Below are 12615 nucleotides of genomic sequence, written 5' to 3'. Positions count from 1 at the left end.
CGGTCAATAACCATGATATTAAAGGTGTACAATATTTATGTAGTATACACTTGATAGATGCAAAAGAAAAAGGAAAACATATGATTTGTGTATTGATAAAAATAATATTAGCAATATTTTAGCGCTTTTCAACTGGGGATGATTGGTCAAGTAGCTATAAATCGACAAATTCCCATTTATAAATGCTCATGCATTTTTAGCTCACCAGAGCACGAAGTGCTCAAGGTGAGCTATTGTGATCGGTCTTTGTCCAGCGTCTGTCCGTCAGTCCGTCCGTCCGTCAACAATTGCTTAAAAAACTTCTCCTCTGAAACTACTACGCCAAATTCAATGAAGCTTCCTTGGGTGACCATCTACAAAAATACAACAAGGGGTCACGATTGATGAACAACAACAACAACAGCAAAATGGCCAACTTCCAGTTTTGCTTTAAAACATCTCTTCTAAAACTACCAGCCCAAATTCAATGAAACTTTACAGAAAGCTTCCTTGGGTGACCATCTCCAAAAATACACCAAAGGTCATGATTCAACAACAACAACAACAACAACAACAACAAAATGGCCAAAATGTTAAACTCTGATAGTTATGTAAAGTTTACTCTTGAAGCAAGGGCAGCATGTCTTGCTATATGGTCTCCCCTTTTGTTGGAGATTCCACTACTTTCTGTTTTTAGTAACAAGGGAATAGATTTAAATGTTAAAGTCTTCAACATAGTCACTTAAAGGTAATTATTGTTCATTTTTTGTGTTCATAGATTGAAATAATTATTATACACTTTATTCTTTAGAAGAATTTTCATTTTTATTTAATAATAAATTTAATAATCAGACTTTTCCATTGAACTTCATATAGATTATTCTAAGCTACAATCTTATCTTCTGTGTGAATAGTGAAAAAGCCTTTATCTGTTTAAAGAAAAATTTGAACTTGAACATGTGAAGGAAGGTGATGATGACATAGATGGAAGAAGCAATGATATTAGTGGAAGGTGCTGAATGTGTTCTGGTATTTGATTATTAGAGCTTAAGGCAGTTTATTGATTTTATTGGATGGTGCACTGTTTGTTGTTTGTGTATCTATACTAAAAGTTCTTTCATTGTGCAAGCAATTTAACATAGTTTTGTCAGTGTGCAGGCAATTGAACGAAGTCCTCTGTGTGTGTGTGTGTGTGCGTGCGTGCGTGCGTGCGTGCGTGCGTGCGTGCGTGCAGGCAATTGAACAAAGTCCTGTCAGTGTGCAGGCAACTGAAAAAAGTCCTGTCAGTGTGCCGGTATCTGTACCAAGTGCTGTCAGAGTGCAGTCAATTATCAAGTACTGTCAGTGTGCAGGCAACTGAACAAAATCCTGTCAGTGTGCAGATATGAGAATCAAATGCTGTCAGTGTGCAGTCAATCATCAAGTCCTGTTAGTGTGCAGGCAACTGAACGAAATCCTGTCAGTGTGCAGTCAAATACCAAGTCCTGTCAGTGTGCAGGAAACTGTGACAAGTCCTGTCAGTGTGCAGGCAACTGTGACAAGTCCTGTCAGTGATTATCCAGGCAACATGTTTGATCAGTATGTTTTTCAATATTCTTTGAGAACAAATATCAAGCTATATTGATTACAAAGGTTAAACTATTTTACTCAGGTGAGCGATTTAGGGCCATTATGGCCCTCTTGTTTTAATTTGTTAACAGTTTTTATTGCACAGTTCACTAAATTATTTAACAGGATTGCACTGACATTAATTTTTAAATTATATGGTATGGGATTTGCATAGCATTGCAACACCTGATCCACTTATTTTCATAGCTTGTTGAGCATTTTCATATAATTTTCGATTGACTTGCAGACGTGTTTAGAATAGTTGAAAGTCAACATACCGAGATGTACACCTTGCCTTCTTTGTCAGGACCTGTTATCAGCAGTTTACAACCACAAGGTACACAATACAGTTGATATCAATTTCCATTACTTGTATTTTTAGTATTTATATTACTGCTATTATATTAGGTGCTGTTATGTAGTGCACCCCTACAATTATTAAATAAACATATTGTTCAGCATTTTGGCTAGCCTGTTATACATTATGCGAATACAATATGGAGCATCATGATTAATCGTACTTTTCAATCTGAACGTTTTAGGGGAAATAATATTTATTTCTAAGTTTTTAAGTTAAGGAAATACTTCATGGCCTTAAAAGAACCAATCTACAGTATGCTATTGAAGGAAAGGGCAACACCACTAAACTGATAACATGTTTAAAAATTAGGGGAAAACACCTTATCATATATATGCGAAAGACTACTAGCACTACTTTATATTTTGATATTTTTTTAATTGAATGCATAATTTATATATATTTTCTGATACTACAACCAGGTTTTAAATTAAACTATGCATGCAATTTTCAAACAACTTTATGTTCAACTATATGAACTGTAAGATGGAATTTCTTCATCTTAAATAAAAACAAAAAAATAAAACCATTACAAATAACATACACAAATGTATATTAACTTTAGTCTGTACACATTGATTTTGAGAAACGATTTGAAAACCAGTCCACACGGCCACACACAACAGTTAACAGCTGATGCATTTTGACATTGTTCCCCTCAGACAAAAGCTCTAAACCTGTTCAGAACCTATCATCACCAGCCTTGTATTGTACCTCTGAGGAAGTTGTTGTAGAGGGTCCCAAGAACGATGACGGCAACAGGAAGAAAACCTTCACGAGCCAGTTGTCTAAACAGGTTTGTCCAAATTAATCCAAATATTACAGTGAGATATTTCTTTATCACCCGCACAAACCACTTGTAAAGCGTCAAACATTTTGCTCACCTAAATATGTTTTGAGGTAAAGCTTAACCTATTTAAGTGAACTAAGGTTATGGTAAACCCCAAAGGTCAGATTTACGGTTTAATAAGGGCCAAATGTGTGTCAGTCAGTTGTCCGCGGCATATGTCCCAAAACAACTTTTTCGAAATAATTTGTACGAATATTCAGCAAAAGAAGGCCATTTACTGAGCGCATTAATGTCACACTTGGGAATTTAAGGCCATATTGCCGATTGTAGTGTCCACTTCGTTACTCTTGAGTCGCTCGATCTACATGTATCATAATTTTATGAACTACAACGTTTTGTATTTGTTTAAATAGTCGGTTGTTCGACAGCTTTTTGTTACACTCAATTTCCTTTTGGTTTCAAGATTAACTCAATGGTTTTGAGCCGAATACCCCTCATTGTGGCCTGATCATTATTTTCAGACTGGAGAAAAACAATTCAGCTGCATTCAGGCTGATTTTCACCAAGCTTCTGGCAACGTGTTTAGACATAAGGCAGCAGGTTCACAGTGTGGCAGTATATGTTTAATTGCAGCAGTGGCGGCTAAGTGCAAGTCACCAAAAGATTGGATTCCTTCTGATCGGAACACTGTGTTGATTGAAGGCGACCGTTTACATTTACAAATCCTTCACCAGAAAGGACGACTGAATGGTACACAGAATTTACAAATAGACATAGATGAACTTCCCAATGAAGTAGAAATATGCGTTGATTCAAAAACAGTACATGCAAGTGTTTGTGCGTTGAACAATATCATGTGTGGTTATGCGTCCAACGTACAGACACTGCTTTCGTTAATATTGGACAGTAATAACAAAACTATTTTGTTGAGAATACATGACAAATTCAGGGCCATTTTTACATTCAATGATAACACATATGGTGTGTTTGACCCTCATTCGTGTGACAAGAATGGCCACGTAGATGGCAATTGAGTATCATGTTTACTGCATTTTGGCAACTTTGAAGAGTTAGTTGTTTATATCAAGTATTTTGCAGACTTTCACCCTAGTGAACAGATTGATTGTGCAGTATGCGATATAGAGCTTTTGTCCTGTGTTGGGGGAGGCAATGGTTCATTGGAGAAAAGCAGTGATGTTGACTTGGAATGTTTTTCACAGGGCAGCATTGAGTGTGAAAAAAACAGTCTACATTTTGAAGGCGATGTATGTCTTAGCAAAAGTGATTAACCATATTCAAGAAAAGAGAAAGGTAATATTTTTACAATATTAATGCTTGCCATAATCAACTTCCAAATCATGTTTGATAAAGAAAAGAAAAGAAATGTATTATAGCTTCGTGTTCTGAAAGAAGCTTAAATTGATAAAACATTGCCAATGACTTTCATTGTGACCTATAAACTTTGCTGTGGTAACGAGGCCTTTTTCTAATGTTTGGTTTGAACTATTATGGAGCAATGGAGTTATACAGTTTATAAAAGGAAACATGCTAATGCTTTAAAATGCAGAACACTGACTAAGATAAAGGCATACAAATGCATTTATAGGTTGTGATGTTTGTAGTTTACTTATCACTGTTCGAGAGTTATCTATACAATGGGTTTACTTGCAGAACCACAATCCAAGTCACCTACTATCATTATAGAGGATAACAGTTCAGAAGGAATGTCATCATCATCATCGTGTAGCATGCCTGATGGTTTTCTATCACAAGTCCATTCTGCTACCAGTATGTCCACATATTGAACTCCTGGGGACAACAGTTACAATTGCAGGGATGGTTAGAGAAGTGATTTTTTTATTTCCAATGTTAGTAAAAACAATTTATTATATAAGTCACAGATCAAATTGATCACCGTCTAAAATGACTTATTTCCCTGCCCATCATTTCTACTTGTATTGTATAAAACATTATGTTCATCACAACCCTAGGTTTGGTTAAGGGGAAGTAAGGAGTTGATTTTTATTTACAAATGAAAATTATATCAGATTTTTTATCAAAAAGCATTCACGTTTTTCGGAAAAGTCTGTCGACATAATTACTTTGTTGTTGTGTCATAATGCCCCAGACTACCTAATCAGCAATATCTGGAGAGTTCTTGATGATATATTTTCAAATAAGAAAGTTATTCAAAAGAATAATGGAAAATAATGGATGTTTTTTCTGGTTACAAAAATCCAAGTAACTTTTTTTGAAATGGCTGCAATTAGAACAAAGCCTCAAGACATTCGTGATTGGGAAGTTCCGATAATTTTAACTCATACACATATTCATTTCGTATTCAGACAGTGCCAGGAAAACGTAAATGCTTTTTGATTGGAGATCTTATAAAATCTTCTTTCGTAAAAATTGCTCAACTCCTAATTGATCATTGTACATTATAAATTTTCTTTGTAATATACCTTCAGTTTATTCCGCTCCAGAGCATCAAGCTGGTGCTCGGGCTTATCGGTGTAGATAATCTATCATAGCTGTAAACTCACCATTTGGGAGCTGTTTGCCTAACTTATTTGAGTTTAATAGCTGTTTTGTCTTGAGATTTGGGCCATTTTATGATAATAGATTTTTCTTGGTATTCTATCACTCGCTTGATAAAAAATAAGCTCAATTTTAACTGACGCTCACCTGATTATAATAACAGTATTATAACTGAATGCTTGTAATATCATTATTATGATTATTATTATCATTACTTTCAGTTTTTCGATAGTGGGGCTGGTGGGGCCAAGGTCAAGGTCACTGTTACTAAAAATAGAAAAACGGTTTTCGGACGATGACTCATGAAAGGCTTGACAGATTTGAAAAAGTTTTGGTACACAGGTGTAACATCGGAAGATACAGGTCAAGTTCGATATTGGGGCTGGTGGGGCCAGGGTCAAGGTCACTGTTACTAAAAATTGAAAAATGGTTTCCGGACGATAACTCATGAAAGAATTGACAGATTTGAAAAAGTTTTGGTACACAGGTGTAACATCAGAAGATACAGGTCAATTTTGATATTGGGGCTGGTGGGGCCAAGGTCAAGGTCACTGGTACTAAAAATAGAAAAACGGTTTCCGGACGATAACTCATGAAAGGCTTGACAGATTTGAAATTTTTGGTACACAGGTGTAACATCAGAAGATACAGGTCAAGTTCGATATTGGGGCTGGTGGGGCCAAGGTCAAGGTCACTGTTACTAAAAATAGAAAAACGGTTTCCGGACGATAACTCATGAAAGGCTTGACAGATTTGAAAATTGTTTGGTACACAGGTGTAACATCAGAAGATACAAGTCAAGTTCGATATTGGGGCTGGTGGGGCCAAGGTCAAGGTCACTGTTACTAAAAATAGAAAAACGGTTTCCGGACGATAACTCATGAAAGGCTTGACAGCTTTGAAAATATTTTGGTACACAGGTGTAACATCAGAAGATATAGGTCAAGTTCGATATTGGGGCTGGTGGGGCCAAGGTCAAGGTCACTGTTACTAAAAAAAGAGAAACGGTTTCTGGACGATAACTCATGAAAGGCTAAACGGATTTGAACAATTTTTGGTACACAGGTGTAACATCAGAAGATACAGATCAAGTTCGATATTGGGACTGGTGGGGTCAAGGTCACTGTTACTTAAAATAGAAAAATGGTTTCCGGACGATAACTCATGAAAGGCTTGACAGATTTGAACATTTTTTGGTACACAGGTGTAACATCAAAAGATACAGGTCAAGTTCGATATTGGGGCTGGTGGGGCCAAGGTCAAGGTCACTAAAAATAGAAAAATGGTTTCTGCTTCATAACTTTAATTGGGCATGAGATATTGTGATGAAACTTGCTATATAGGCAGCCTCTGTGAAGACACTGCTTGTGATTGAAAATGGGGCCAGTGGAGTAAAGGTTTTTGTGCACTGTTACGAAAATAGAAAAACGGTTTCCGGACAAACAATACATGCATGATAAAAGAAGATGCAGTGTGCAGTAGCCTTGGAGTTATGGCCTCTTTTCAAAGGAATGGTTTGCCATTCCTGTGTCCAGGCGGCATTTGGGGGTATCGTCACTCCTGTGACAGCTCTAGTTATTATTATTATTATTATTATTATTATTATTATTATTATTATTATTATTATTATTATTTAAGTAGACAGTTTACGGTATTTTGATAAAGAGTTATTCTATTCGAAATTTAATGGCACACCAAACAGTACGAGTGATTACTTTTCTTTTATGTACTTCAATGTTTAATATTTTGCTTGATGTAAAATGAATGATTACAGTATTTGTTTTATTTCCATGAATAGTTTCAAACTAAAGTAAACGATTTAATTGCTTTTCCATAGTCATCATGACTTGTTGTGCAGAAATCATACTGAATTTGTACTGTGATAAATATGTTCTCACCACAAAACTGACCAGGGCAGAGTGGTTAATGGCCCCTGCTGACAGAAATTGGTTATCTCAATTACATGCATAATAAACACCTAGCTGTGAAGTGAGGCTTCGAAAATGGACCAAAATCCAGAATCCTGGCATAAACTTTAGGACTGATAAGTAATTATACTGTTGTTGCTTTATTTTTGCGGAGCAATGCTCCTAAAGAATTGAAGAATGTAAACATCATCATAACTGATAATAATCAGTTGTGACGAATTAAATGGTAGCCAACGTATTGAATAATGTTATGTTGGTCGCATGATTTTTAAGGCTGCAAACACTGCCACCTGTTTCTTTTCAGATCCCAACAAGCAATGCTGTCCTGTCTTAAAAAAGCAGCAGAAAGGTTTGACAGTAAAGGAGATAGTTGAACATTGTGCATTTTCAACATTTCCAAATGAACAGCTTTGTGAATATGTTCCAAAGCCAAAAGAAGATTTAGTTTGTGATGATAGCGGTTGCTATACCAGTCATTCAAGTCCTACTGTTGTTGTGAAGGTAACAGCAACGGGCAGTAATGTGCAACATATAAAGACCATATCTCGAAGGAAGTTGTCACAAAATGATCTTATATTGTCTGAAATCAATGTTTATACAATTAAAAGAAAATATAGTGAGATAATTAATCTAGTCGGATTAGGCAAAACAACAAGAATTATAAGCAAAGTATACTCATGTCATGGTTCAGAAATATATGCTGTAATTCAGTACTTGGGGGCAGCAATACCATCAGGCGTTGGTCATGGCAACGCCACTGATAAGAAAAGACTATACATCCGCACAAAGCCTTCTGTACTTGATCGTGAAAAGCAACTTTTGCAGCATGAGCCACCAAAGAAAGTCATTTCTTTGATAGAGAATGAAAAGGTGGGCCTTATAAATATGCCATCCTCAAGTGATGGCCCCAGAGATAGAACACAACTGTATACTATAAAAAGAAAACTGGAAGTTAGACATAAATTTCGAAATACAGGGCCTGTTATTCAGCCAAATTTCACAAAACTAATAGCAGACATGGACACAGGTAAGTTTGTAAAAAATGTAGACTTTTCATTTCATTAAAAAAAGAGGATATATCCCAATACCTATGACGGATACTGCTGTTTCCTGGACTCAAAAGGTTTGTGATCCATCAAGCAGCTCAAAGTCACAGCTGGGAATTGACATGACTTATAAAGTCGGTCCATTTTATACCACATGTTTGAGTTTTCCTCATCCTCATCTAGTCCACAAAAATAACAAACCCACAAACCCTACAGTCTTTGCTGGAATGATGACTAGTACCGGTCATAAAGAATTGAATTATCGGTACTTAGCTCATCAACTCAAATCATGTGGTATAAAAAAGCTGATCTATGGGACTGATGGAGAGCTTGCTTTAGAGAAAGGGTTTGAGGCTGTTTATCCAATCGAAACGGTTAAAAAAGGAGATCAAAATATTAAATTAAGGTGTTTTAATCATGTTAAAGACGACATGCTGTCTCAACTCAAGAAAGATTCTTTTACTGCAGATTATGCCCACGAAATTATAGGGCAGATTTTAGGAAAAGAAATGAATGGACTAAGAACCCCTGGTCTAGTCGACGAACCAGAAGACCAGTATGAAGTTAAATATCAAGCCATGTCTGCAAAATGGCCCTTGTCATTCAAACAATACTTAGAGTCAACTTAGAATTAGGTCACTCAAATCAACGTTACTGAAATCAATGGGAAAAGAAATAAGAATAGAAGCTGGTTTGGGAAATCCTCCTCATAAATTTGACAGGCAAAGAGCAGAATCTATTAATAATGTCTTGAAAGAATCAATTGGCAATCAGTATGTAGACCAGTCAGCTGTTCACGGTTTAGTGTACGAAAATGTAGTCATACCACAGGAAAATGAAATTATAAAAGCAATTTATGGTTGTGGTCAATATAGGTTAACAGGTGCCCTTCAGCAGTATGAACTACCCCACGATAAATGGAAGACAATGACTGAATTCCAAAGAAAGGCGATAGTTGCTAAGGTTCTAAGTGGCAATGTAGCAGAAGATCGCCACCGAAGGGCCATAACTAGAAAACTAAGTGTGCAACAACAGGAATGTGGTTCGTACCTTTCATCACTGCCGACTTCCTTAATTACTAAATTATGGGATAGTGCAGAGAACTTTTTGTCGAATGATTCTGTTTGGGAACTTGGCAACGGAAACTTTTGTATAGTGAAAGAAAGCGACGCTTTACTTAGTAAACCAAGTTAAAAAATCATTTGTATGCAAATTTGAAATTGAAAATATGTGCTCATATTTTGGTTGCTGCAGATGAAAAAACTAGTGTGATAAGTTTCCTTTCTAATTACAAATACAATCCATCAGCTCCAGTTAATAAACACAATAATAAAGGAGCTGGGGAAAAGAAAAATAAAAAACCTAGAAAAGGCAATCAGAACGTAAAACGGATCCCCATCGAAAAATATGCTACCAGTGACACCAGTAGAATAAACATTGACTTCGCAAATGTGGACTTGAGTGAAAGGCGCTCATTCCAGTACAGTGAGATTTGGCACAATGATCAAAAGTTCAAGCTTGTATATACCAATAATCCCGAAATACGAAACAAGCGTGCCCGAAGGTGTATATCATGCAGTAGTAGCATTAATATTAAAAACGCAGTAGCTCCCCTTGATGGTGCCATAACTCAAAGGAAAGGTATATGTATCCACAAAGATTGGAGGATGGAACAGTTGAAATGAAACCAACTGTTTCCAAACAAACAACAAAACTGTATTGTGTAAAAAGGAAATGCTTGCTAAAAAGACATCCTTATTTTTGGAAAGGCCTGCTGACCTATGATATTGAACTTTCTGAATGCCACAAGAAACACCTCAAAGACGAATTTGGCTTTGAAGTATCAGCATGATATATACGATCAATGACATGAGTATACCTTGCTTATCATTTAACTATATAAATGTAAATATAGCAGGACCAGTCACTGCATTGCCTGAACAGGTATTACGTATTTGTACTAATTGCGTTATGAAATTTTGATTTTTGCTGTTTCTGTTTATTTGAGGTTTTGAGAATATGGAGTTCAAGTTTGATGTTATGATGTGACACCTTCCTTCTAGTATGGCTACTGAACTCATTTGAACCAGTAAGTTTTTTTGTGTTAGTTTGTACTGCTGTGCATCAAATTTACGGTTGCATTTTATTATCTTCAGTTACATAAGATTCACACACATGTACAGTTAAATAAGTGTGATACATAAATGTTTGCATACTTATTTTTCGTGCATGGCATTCTTCATTTGTACGAGTTCTTGGGTTATTGCAACAGTAACCTGACATAGATGTGGTTGACTGCCAGTTGGTAGGGATGATTCAATCACTGGACCATATGTCTAGTGAGGTGGGTCGATATGTCTAGTGAGGTGGGACCATACGTCTAGTGAGGTGGGACCATACGTCTAGTGTGGTGGGACCATACGTCTAGTGAGGTGGGACCATACGTCTAGTGAGGTGGGACCATATGTCTAGTGAGGTGGGACCATACGTCTAGTGAGGTGGGACCATACGTCTAGTGAGGTGGGACCATACTTCAACCATAGGTCCTTGATAAAAAAAGCAGTTCATAACAATAATTTGTGTCTGTCATAACTTTATATTTGTTCATTGGAATTCAATCGAACTATACATAATTGTAGAGCACCTAAGGGAAGTGTGTCACATTGTGCTCTTCTCTCAAAGGTCAAGGTCACACTTGGAGGTTTGTCAAGTTAGAGTTATGTTTTACGGTAAGATATTTTGTGGTGTTAAGATTTTAATTGTCACATTCAAATACATTTGAATCTTAGTGAAAAAGGCAAAGCTTTGACTGAGAGTTGTTATTGATTTCTTATTTGTATTATGAGCTTAATTAGCTAAAGCTTTAAAAAAGACTAAATGTTGAGCATTTGACACGTTCCTGTGGTTGCTTTTGTTCATTGGTATTTATATGTCACCTGTGTAACATGTCTGACTATGAGGGATCATGTTATCCCGCAGCAGTGACTCCACATTTAATGTCCACCATGCAACATTGTTATCAAAACTTGGTCTCAATGATATGATACGACAAATTGATCAACAGACTTTATTCAATCTGGAGATATGGACAAATTGTTAATATTTAATCCATTTTGAATCTTCTTGGTCCCTTTCTAATTTCAGCATTTTGTATCCAACATTAACCAAGCTTGGTTACAATGTTTATCAGCATGATTTCACTACCAAGAATGATCAATAACCAGATCTCACTATTTACTATGGAGTTATAGCCCTCAACTGTTTTTAAGTTATTAACAAAACCATCAAAACAGTTATAATTCATAGTATGCAAACCTGACAATATTTAAAGCGACTGGCTCATGTTTTTGTACAATGAACTTTTTGTATAATGAAATAAATTGTGGCATATAACCAAGAGTGTTAAAACCATTAAAGATACCAAAAGCTGGAACCCTTCAGCAAATTTTATTTGAATAAATCAAGATGTTTTCTAATTTGTTCTTGATTTTTCCAGCATAGGTCATGCCTTACTAAAACAAAAACACATTTTTAAACTATAATTGAAATCTTTTTCTGCAAATTTTATATCATAGGGTCAAATAATGATAAAATAAGTGTTTTCAGATGCATTACTGTAAAACTAATCTTGGTCCAAAACATGAGCCAGTCCCTTTAGGCATTAGATTAATAACTTGTCACAAAAGAGTGTATTGTTACTGTTAGGAAGTTTAGAAAGTATGAATTTTATATGTTGAACAGCTGACAAAATAACAAAAAACATAAACAAATGTGGTCGGATTGATGGATTGACTGGGTGAATAATTTAGCGCATCCACAGATTTTCAAGGGTCCCTTGTAACAGAAACACTAAGTTTCACAATTATTTTGATAAATAAGCTGTCAGGAGTGACAAATATGCTGGACACAGGAATGACAAACTATTTCATTTAAAAGAGGACATAGCTCTGTAAAAACTTAGTGGTTTGTAACCAAAGACAAATTTGACCCTTTCACGAGTTATCCGGACACTGTATTTTCGGCAAATTGTGAGTTGAAAAGGGTTATTAATTCCATAAAATAATTGTGCTATGTAAACGGGCAAGTTTGACCTGTATTTCATGGTGTTCAACAAGTGTACCTAACTTTGTTTAAAACCATCAACCCTTCACGAGTTATGGTCCAGACACTTTAATTTGCAAATTAAGTCCATGATTCCCTAAACAATTAATGTTTTGTAACTTAAGTCATATTTTACCTGTGTTTTATGGAATTAAACATGTGTATTAATAATATTTAAATCTGTCAATCAAAAAACAATTACCTATGTCCATTTCATGAGTTTTTGCCTGGACACCATACTTTGGCAAAGTGAAAAGGGGCCATAAC

The sequence above is a fragment of the Mya arenaria genome, chromosome 3, assembly GCF_026914265.1.
Source record: "Mya arenaria isolate MELC-2E11 chromosome 3, ASM2691426v1".
Lineage (NCBI taxonomy): Eukaryota > Metazoa > Mollusca > Bivalvia > Myida > Myidae > Mya > Mya arenaria.
The sequence above is the reverse complement of the archived record's forward strand: the minus strand, read 5'-3'. Positions refer to the sequence as shown.